This window comes from Ambystoma mexicanum, chromosome 12, assembly GCF_040938575.1.
Source record: "Ambystoma mexicanum isolate Mex_15411 chromosome 12, UKY_AmexF1_1, whole genome shotgun sequence".
Taxonomy (NCBI): Eukaryota; Metazoa; Chordata; class Amphibia; order Caudata; family Ambystomatidae; genus Ambystoma; species Ambystoma mexicanum.
The window spans coordinates 304,425,177-304,434,917 of record NC_090936.1 but is presented as its reverse complement, the minus strand read 5'-3'; positions in this window follow the sequence as shown (position 1 = coordinate 304,434,917).

Sequence of the window (9,741 nt, the reverse complement as noted above, 5' to 3'; positions counted from 1 at the left end):
AGCGATGGAGGGAGGAGTTTGCGCAAAGATAGGACAATCATGCTGCACATTTAATCCTGCTAATGATGCCGACAATGGTACCCTCACCGAAGCAGTATCACAACTGGCCCAGATGCACTCCAAAATGATGGAAGAAAGTAAAGGAGTGAAGAAGGATGATAGCTGGTTTTCATTGTTATGGCCATGGATGCCATCATGGCTGTCGGACGGGCTGAAGATTATAGTTGGATGCATAGTACTGGCTGGGGCTGCGATGATTATAATAAGGTTTTGGAAGGCCAGGAAGGCACGCACTACAGACGAAATGATCAAAATGGTTGGTATGCACCCCTTTATGCCAACTGATGATGAACAGCACACAGACACCATAATAAAGGAAAGAGAAAAACTGTGCAGACAGATCATCACCAACCACCTGGACCCACCATCCATAAAGCTCGAAAACCCAAGAAACCCGAGGAGCTACATCGGAAGATGGGTATACTGCAAACCGGGAGGAAGTTGTGTATATATGTATTGGTCATTTGAGGACCATGTCAACCACTACGGACACCTGGGAGGAGTAACTAAAATATGGAGAGTAAGAGGAGATAGAGAAAAGGATATGTTTGTGGTCGACAAGTCGACCAGAGGGGGGACGGAAGTGGGAGAATGGAGAAAAGACTCCCTCCAATCTCCTTGCGCCCCTGGCTAAGAGGATCGCGGCCCAGACACCCGCCACGAGATGAATTTGTCTATCTACCAGACGACCAAATACCTTGGTACAAGAACATACGGATGTGCCCACCAGCCTGCCTGCCAGCCTGCCCTACTCAAGCCGACACCTGCGACATGGATGAACTCGACTAAGCACATCAACAATAAGAACTTACATCGTTAGAGATGCCATGTAGACCTAGCCAACTGTCAGAACACACGTGCAACTATGCACACTGGACACTCCCACACCAATCCACACGAAGAATATACTCAGTGCTATGACGTAGGTGACGGACACACCCACTGACGCGCATCTTTATTATTTTTCACATAGGTTCTCCGAAATGCAGAAACGCAAGATGCACAAAGCACTCGTTCACATGCTTGCTGACGCTTCTCCCGACCCTTGCATCATGATGAAAATACAACGAAGACATGATACTGCCTATGAAGCAATGTGACACCGCAACTTAAGTGCCGTGATTTACACATCCCCACCTATGAACCAGGCCCAAGTAGGCCGCAAGCAAGAGCCTCCATGAACACTGGGCGAGCAAGAGTACAATTGCTGACCCTGCAGAACGAGCCCAGCGAGAACTGACAGCCAAGGGAGCGATTTTGCAACTCGTATGCTACCAGCCGACGCCAAGGTCACACCTGTAAGCAAAGCCAGGCACGCAGAGGCAAATACAACTTAAATGTGCAGAATTCTGCCTCAGCCACGGTCTCTCCTCACGTGACCAAGCCAAACCTGACGGGGTGCCAGACCCACGAGGGAGAAGTCGCCTGGGTCCCACGTCTGAGACACAGGTTGCAACAATGAAATGACCCAATGGACACCTACAGCGATGGGAATGGTCTGCTCTCAGGCATCTGAGCAAATCCACGCATTGTCTGCACGAACACATAGTTACATATTGTTGCAAATGACAAGCTGGGAACAACGATGGTCCCAGGCTGGGGTCTCGCGAGTGGACCAATCAGAACATGGGGCACTCATCACTGACGCCACTAACATTAGCCAATCATTAGGGGTCTTCGTGTAATAATTTTCAAGTATCTAATAGAAGGGACAACCCAAGTATACCACCTGACTGACCCTTAACCACTAACAATGTTCTCTATTCGTATGCTATACTAACCCTACCACTCAAGGAACCAATCCAGAGTGGCGATAGGTTTTTTGCTAACTTTCCCAGGTGACGCAAGTAGCGCGTCATACTGAGGCAAAAAGGGGCCTGCGAGCCCCACGAATTTTGAGAGTCTGGACGGACGCGTACGATCCTAGACCCATCCCTGCCGTTGTTCAATAAACAGCAGAACCACCTTGCTTCTTGTGTGTGTCTCATACTCATTTTTGAGAAACGCGGGAGGAGTTGGGGCCTCCCAGCCCGGAGGTCCACGGAAGGCCCAGCCGACCCCAGGAGAAACTCCCCGACACACTTGTTTGTGGCTATGCCCTCTAGCCCCTCCTTTGTGCCCTTCTGTGCCTCACTGCTTGCTCCCTATTCATCGATTGGTTGCCCTGCGCCTTTCTGTCCCTCCTCCTTAGTGTATGGTGGTGGTTTATATATTGGGTTTGAATATCCCTCTGCTGCTTTTAGCTCCCGTAGTGGGTACATCCCCTGCTCATCGTCTGTGCCCTCAGAGTTCTCACTTGCAGAAGAGGGTGGGGGAGCAGAGGGTGGAGGCATGGGCTCCTGCACCTCCTGCTGGCTCAGAATCCACTGACACCTCGCTGCGTCCCCCTCACCCTCCTGCAACATCCCCCACAACTCGAATGTTGCCATTCAGTTTGCTAGCTTCTTCCCCTTAAAGGTACCCTGTAAGTGTGTCAGAAGTGATTGCTGCGCATCTTTGGAGAAACTTCCACATGGTGGCCATGGTTTGGTAATTTTACCCTTGGTGCTTTTAGTCCATTCTATGCTATATTTACAAATCTTTTCCTTATACGGTGGGAGGGTCTTACACAGGTGTTGTAGGGGCTTGTCGCCCCATAATTCCCTTGATATATTGATTTTGCTCTTACTTGACCTCAGTATTCTGCTGTTAGGGGAAAAACGCAACAGAATAGCAATTCTTTCAATTTTCTTCGAGCCTCTCTGGCTCCACAACAAACTGACAGGCGTGCTCCGTGCACCGCCCCTTCACAACTCTCCAGCCTCCTCAGGCACAACCACAAATCTTGCGCATGCACCTTCCACGCACCACCACTGTAAAACCTTCTCTGTCAATCTCAAGCTCTCAACACTGATTCCTCACCACCTTGTATTCTCCAAGTCCTATGTGCATACCTATGGGTGACACCACCAATTCACTTAACAAGGTATTGCTAAGAAATCAATTACAGTGTGCACAATGCTATAATCCCGTTACCCAAAAATACACGCAACCCCAACATAAACCACACAGCTGTCTCCTTGACTCCTATCAGAGTATACCAATTTTCTTTTGTGTTCAATCTGTACCTGCAGCGTCGCCTTACAAATAACTGCCTCCTCGAGACTTAACCTTTTGAATCACCTTCTATAGTCTAGGTCAGCACCCTTTGCTAAACTTGATGAAGATATCATCATCTATGACCCGAGCTAAAACACCCAACTCACAGGGAATCCAATATTTACATAACTTCTGTCATGCGTGCCTTCTAGTCAATAGTCTAGGTTCTTCACCAGAACCTTTTACCTCAAAACCGAATGAGCCCTTACCACAGAAAGTACATCTACGTCTGCTCCAGTCTCTACTAAAGTTGACAATGCAAGACACTACTAGACAATACTCAACAATACTCAACAAAGTGCTCAACAATACTCAATACCCCCCCTTGGGCCTTTGTTACTTTCGCTTCCCCTTGATTGCTGTGTGGCTTGGTCAATACACTCTGTGCTCTGCTGACAATATTCGGCTGCTGCGTCCCCCAGAGCTGCCATGCCGCACTTCTGGTCTGCTGAACTCCTCACCGACTTCGGCAGGATATTTCCCAGGCTGGCTCCTGATGGCCTTTACATGGTGCACACATTCCCTGCTGTCTTTGAAACCTGCAAGTTGTCCCTCAGTGCTCCAGGGTTTGCAGCGGTAGAGTCAGCTTTTGAGAGTGGCTAACATAGCCCAACCATCCTCTGCTACCAACTTGTTGGGGTAATTTCCCAGGTATGCCAGTGGTCGTCTCATGGTACAGCCGACTCCTAATGGCCCAACACCCTTCGCCAGAATAAACGGAGGACTCAGCCAATGGCAAGTTAGAACTGTGGTTTATTACCAAAACAAACACAGGGATAATCCACGAAAATCAAGATTCTCCAGCACTTCTTAGTTTTCCATGGTGTTTCCTAGTTTTGTTGGTAAATTGCATCATCCCTGGGCCCTTCCCCAAAAAACCTATCCCCATCGCTGGTTGGATGCTGAGAGTGGTATCAGCTATGTTGGACACCTAAAGATGTAGTGGGTTTACCATTGTGTTTTCCCCCTTGCCATCCACCCCTGGGTTACTAGCTCTTGATTGGCTGGAGCTAATCTCTCCAGGCCTGGGACCCTACTCAGTTCTCAGTTCTCTGTGCACCTCTTCAAGGCGATGTTAAAGGACTATAGGTCTGAATTGTATCTGGTAATCGAATATGTTTTGCCTGTGAGAGTGCAACTTCATGTTGCACCACTTGTTCAAGTCCTCGTCTGGAATGCAGAGAACTGCTGTCTTACCACCACGGGTGAATGCCCATTGTCCAGCTCAGCTGCATCACATTGTTATAGAACACAAAATTGAGCTCTCTGGACTTACATTTATGCAGATTTATTTCATATTTCTGCAGCTGGTCCCTTGTTGCTTGGAGATTGGCATGTGACTGTTTATCTCTAACCTTGGCTGTGAGCTTGGCTTTTGCTTTGTGCAGCATGAGTTGGCTTTTCTTGTGGCGTGTCCTGTGGCTTGAGGCCTTCTGTTATTTTTTTTAGACTTATAATATGATTTCTACATGCTCCTATTGTGCTAAATAACCTATAAGTTAGCCACACATGGTGCTACCACGATCCATATATACTCCTTTAGTTCCATAGGGTTACTTGTCATAAGCATCTGAGAGCTTGCTCAGGGTCTTTTGTTGCCCTGCAATCCAGCGTTACTGCATTTGGCTAGTGAGAACAAAAATAAAGCTTTAATGGTATTTATATATATTCGTCCTCTAACTGTTGAAGTGTGTAAGCATGTTCTTCATGTATGCAAATGTTTGTACGTATAATGCTGTGCAGGGCTGCAAATTTGCTTCATGACTAACGCTGCTAAGTCATGGTGTCACTAATGACGTCAGCATTGTGGCTTTTTGGTGCTTAATCAAATCTGTCCATTAGGGTATTTCCATCCATGATTTCCCTTGTCGCTCCTGTCCCTGAAAGGATATGCACTGGGTTAGGTCTGATGGCTGAGTGAGGGGATATTATTCTGTATGCTTGTCAGCAAATAGTGCACTTGTGGTTTGTCTGAAAAAGGATGAGTAGCTTCAAGCGTTCTTGCCCATCGGACTCTCATGTTCCTGGGGGCGAGGAGGGGCATCCCTCCGACCCTCTCTTCAACTTCCACTCACCTCCTCTAACTGTAAAGAAAAAAAAGGCTATCTGCAACCGGAATTTGAGAAGGAAAACCTTGTCAACAAAAAGAGCAACATGCATTACAGTAATATAAAATGATTTATCCAGGATTTCCAGGTGCTCAATGCATTGAGCTATCTTCAATCATCATGGCATTCAAACTTATCCCTTGTAGTTGTATATTTTGCGCTTTATAAATGCCTTAAAAAAGAAATAGCATGCACAAATGACCATTCCATGTATGTTCCTGAAAGCGAAATAGAGGGTATTAACCCCTTAAAGGAAAGAAAATAGAATCAGGTATCTGTTCACTGAACACAGTAGGTACTTTCTGAGAAAGGTTTTCAATGAAAGGAAGATACACTCAAATTAGGATAAAACTCTGCAATGTAGGTAAAATGTACTAAATGTTTGCATGCTTTTCTTACTAAAAGAGACTGCGTTTTCAAGTTGCAAGAGATACCTGAGGATTTAAGTAACCATAATCCGGGAACTGACCCTGACACACGCAGGTCAATCTGGGGTGGGTGTACTTTACAGGCACCTGGAACACATCCCATAGTAAAATATCGACTAGACAGCCAGTTAGAAGGAACAGAGGACCTATATAGACTACAGAAAGAAGAATGGAATACACGGTTTGCATATTAAATATCCAACATCAAGTAAATGTAAGAAAGTTCCTTATCTCAGTTTCCCGGACCTGGAATACCATCTGCAATTTTTGTTTAAATTACTGTTTTTAGTAACTTTATATCAAGCACAGCCAAAAAATTATTGTACTACAAGTGTTTTCGTACAGTCTCCTGTCATTATTTCTTTTTCTATTCTTAAATTGGCCAGATTTAAATGCTTACTCTGTGTCTTGCCTTTGTAGGACCTGGTGACTGTCTTCTTTATAAACACACAGAAACATTTTTTTAACTAAAGTTTTGCATTTTCTGGGAAGTACTCTATATTACAGCCGGGGACATTAGTGACTCATGGCTGCTGGGAAACTAGCAATTCTCAATTGGTCTGCTGGGGTTTTCCTGACGTTTGCTATTTGTCATTAGGCAACATTAAGCACAGAAAGAAAATCTCCCTCATGGCCTTTCATTATCTAATATACGTTCACTATATCTAATATAAGTTAACTATTTCTAAAGCAATTGGGTTACTTATATAACTGGGATCTGCCAGTCTTGTGGAAAAATACATTTTATGCCTCTGTTGTGAATTTGATGGTGTTGGTAAAAACATGTATTTTCAATATTTTTTGTGTGCAAAATACTGCTGAATTATGAGTTGTGATTGCATGGCAATTTACCACAAGTAGTCAATACAATGCACTGTATGGAGTAGGGGTCTTCAAGCGTGGTTTTCAACAGCCAAATCCACTCCAATATTTCAAGCTACCACTCCATGATTTCAAGCTACCACCCAAAATACATTTCAATGGTCAATCGAAATTATAGCTCTTGACATAGTCAGTGGTTATCCTACAAATCTGGTGGGTTGGAGCACTCGAGGACTAGGCTTCGATATCCCAGTCATGGAATATATAAAAAACAATAATATGAAGAAAAAAAGTCTGACGTTTAAGCATTGTTGTTAAGATTCTAACACTGTTTCGTTATAATGGTAAACATGTTTCATGTTAAATACTGGCTATTTTTTAAAATACCATATAATTATTTGGTGGCATTGCACACTATGGGCCTAATTTACAAAAGCGTTTTTCAATGGGAAAACAGAATTGAAAAATCTTTGTAAATCAAGCCCTGTAGATACTCCATTTGATAAGTGTTTCATCAAACCTACCTCATAATGAAATAGCACTTCAAAAATATGATGTATTTTATTTAAATTGACGTTTTTAATCGAATACAGCTGATCGGATAACAGTTTAAATAACAATGCTGAAACGCGTTTTTTTTTAATTAAGTGTGGGCAAGTTGAGGGGTCGAAACTGTGCAAAATGACATTGGGCCTCATTACGAGTCCGGCGGTAACCGCGGCGGTAAAACCGCCGCGGTTACCGCCGGACTCGTATTACCATTCCACCTCCGTGATTCCCGGAATTACCGGGACATTACAACCCCGGTTTTCCGGGAATCACGGAGGCGGAATGGTGTAAATCCTCATTCCCATTGAGTCCTCTGTGACTCAATGGGAATCGGGATCATGGAAACACCGGCAGCATCTTGTAATGCTGCCGGTGTTTCCTCGTCCGCCTGCATGAGGGAGGTGTTAAACCCGCCAGGTCAGACCTGGCGGGAACATCACCTCCTGCCTGCAGGGGTCGGGATCAGGCGGTCCGGAAACAACGGTGGCGGCGGGTTTACCGCCACCGTTATTTCCGGACCGCCAGGGTCGTAATGAGGCCCATTGTTTTCCAAAAACACGAGAAAGAAATATAAACTGTTTCCAAAGGCAGTTAATTTTAAATTTTAAACATGTCAACCAAAGCAAATCACTGTCTTCTTGAACAACATGGCATTCTTGGTAAAGGCGCGCAGTGAGTCATTTTATTTGTACCTTCTTTGTAAAGCGGTAGCAGTGTGTGGAAGGTAATGTGGAGGGCTTGAAAAAGATTCAGAACATATGACGGTACATCACATGGCAGGGTGAAATAGAATGATACAAATGTTGCAATGTAGATGAACCTTTCTTTGTTGTTAGCTTCTAGTTGTTGTGGTGTTATGTTCGTGTTGTGCTTTAATCTGTCCATTCTGAACACACCCTTGATCAGGTTTGGTGGAATACCTGTCACGTAGGGGTCTCTGATGTGCTTGTTAAGTAACTCATTGTTAGGGTGTGCTTATTTAATCAAAAGGTAGTAATTGTCTTTGTAGATAAAGGAACAAGTCTAGAGGGGCCTGGTGAGCATATTTGTATTTCTGAAGGCAGATAAGGGACTCAGGACATAACACTATTGTGCAACTATGGACATGGTCGGATTGGGGCATCACATTTGATTGGTCACCAATGAAAATGTATCCCACAGTTGCACAAGGTGATTCATTCCTTTCTGACTGCTGGAGTAGTACCCAACGGGAGTAAAATGTGTTGCAAACAGTGTATTTTAAAGAATTTTTATTCAGTAAGAAGCATTGTGAAATAACTTATCAGACTGGCCCACTTTGGCCAAGCAACTCGCCCACATTAGTATGTTGCTCCTCTACATCGGACAGTGCCCTAGTGCCCTGTTGCCCTATAGCCTAGCCGGCCCAACTGTGGATGATATTATACATTCTTTAAACCATTGTATTGGGCAAATATATCAGTGGTGGCTCATCAATAATGGGTGAGGGATGCACGCACATCAGTACCCTCACCCATTATGGAGGAACCCAGCCAAAGGAGTATATGGTTACCGTTTGAAAAATGCTGTTCCCCAGCGTGCGTGTCCAATAGACCATGCAAGTTTTGCTTCCCCAGACTTACATGGCCCCCTTGGGATGGAGGCTTCAGGGACTGCACATCTGACTGTGAATTGGGATGCTCCCACGCCTCCACGCACATTAAGATAGGTTGGGGCGGTGACAAGGGAAGGGTCTGGTTGCTGGGTGCATGTGCAGGTACCAGGAAATGCTCTTTATTTCCTGCTTCCTGTTAGTGCAACGTGGGAGGCGGAGGGTCTGGTGTTTTCTTGGAGGCCCGGACAACGGTGAGGAGCAAAGTCCAGACCAAGGTTGAAGGTTAGAAATAGCTGTAATATTTATGTAGGTATGCATGTGTAAATTAATTAGTGGGTGTACGATGCATGGGGGATCTGAGTGCACGTAGGAATGAGTGTGTGTGTGGTGAATTGAGTGAGTAAATGTGGATTGAATGTGTGTGGTGTGAACTTGTGTGTTTGTGCTGGGCCGGGCCACAGATTTGGGGAGTAGGGAGTCAGGGATACTTATTTTATTTACTTATTGACAATTTATAAAGCGCCTATACACTTAAACTTGAACAAGTGTTTCAAAGCTCTGCAACACAGGGAGGGCAAAACAATTATTAGCATTCTTAGTAAGCATTGGGGTGTTCAGAATGTGCAAGTGCAATGCGTTTAGAGGTACAACATAATACAGGATGAAAACAAAACTGTTACAACATATTACAGGAGAATTGCACGTGCCTGACGGTCGTTACAAAATGCAAGAGCTTAACATGAAGAAAGGAGAGGGGGAGAGGGATATAGGGGTATAGGGTAAGACACACAAAAACAGAAATAAGTGCCAGTGATCATAAATAGGGAGAGGAGAGGGTCTGGAGGTGTGGGAACGGGCTAGGCACACTCAGCACAACTCGAAACAGAAAATGAAGCAGATGGTACAACGCCTAGATGCGAATTCAGGCAAAGGCACATTATCAACAGTGGCAAGAAGTAAAAAGGCATGGATTCGATTTTCCGGGAATGCACACTAGAATGACATGATTCCACAATGGCAGATGTAAAAAGTTCCGGAAAAGCAGGAAGAAGTTGAGTTGGCT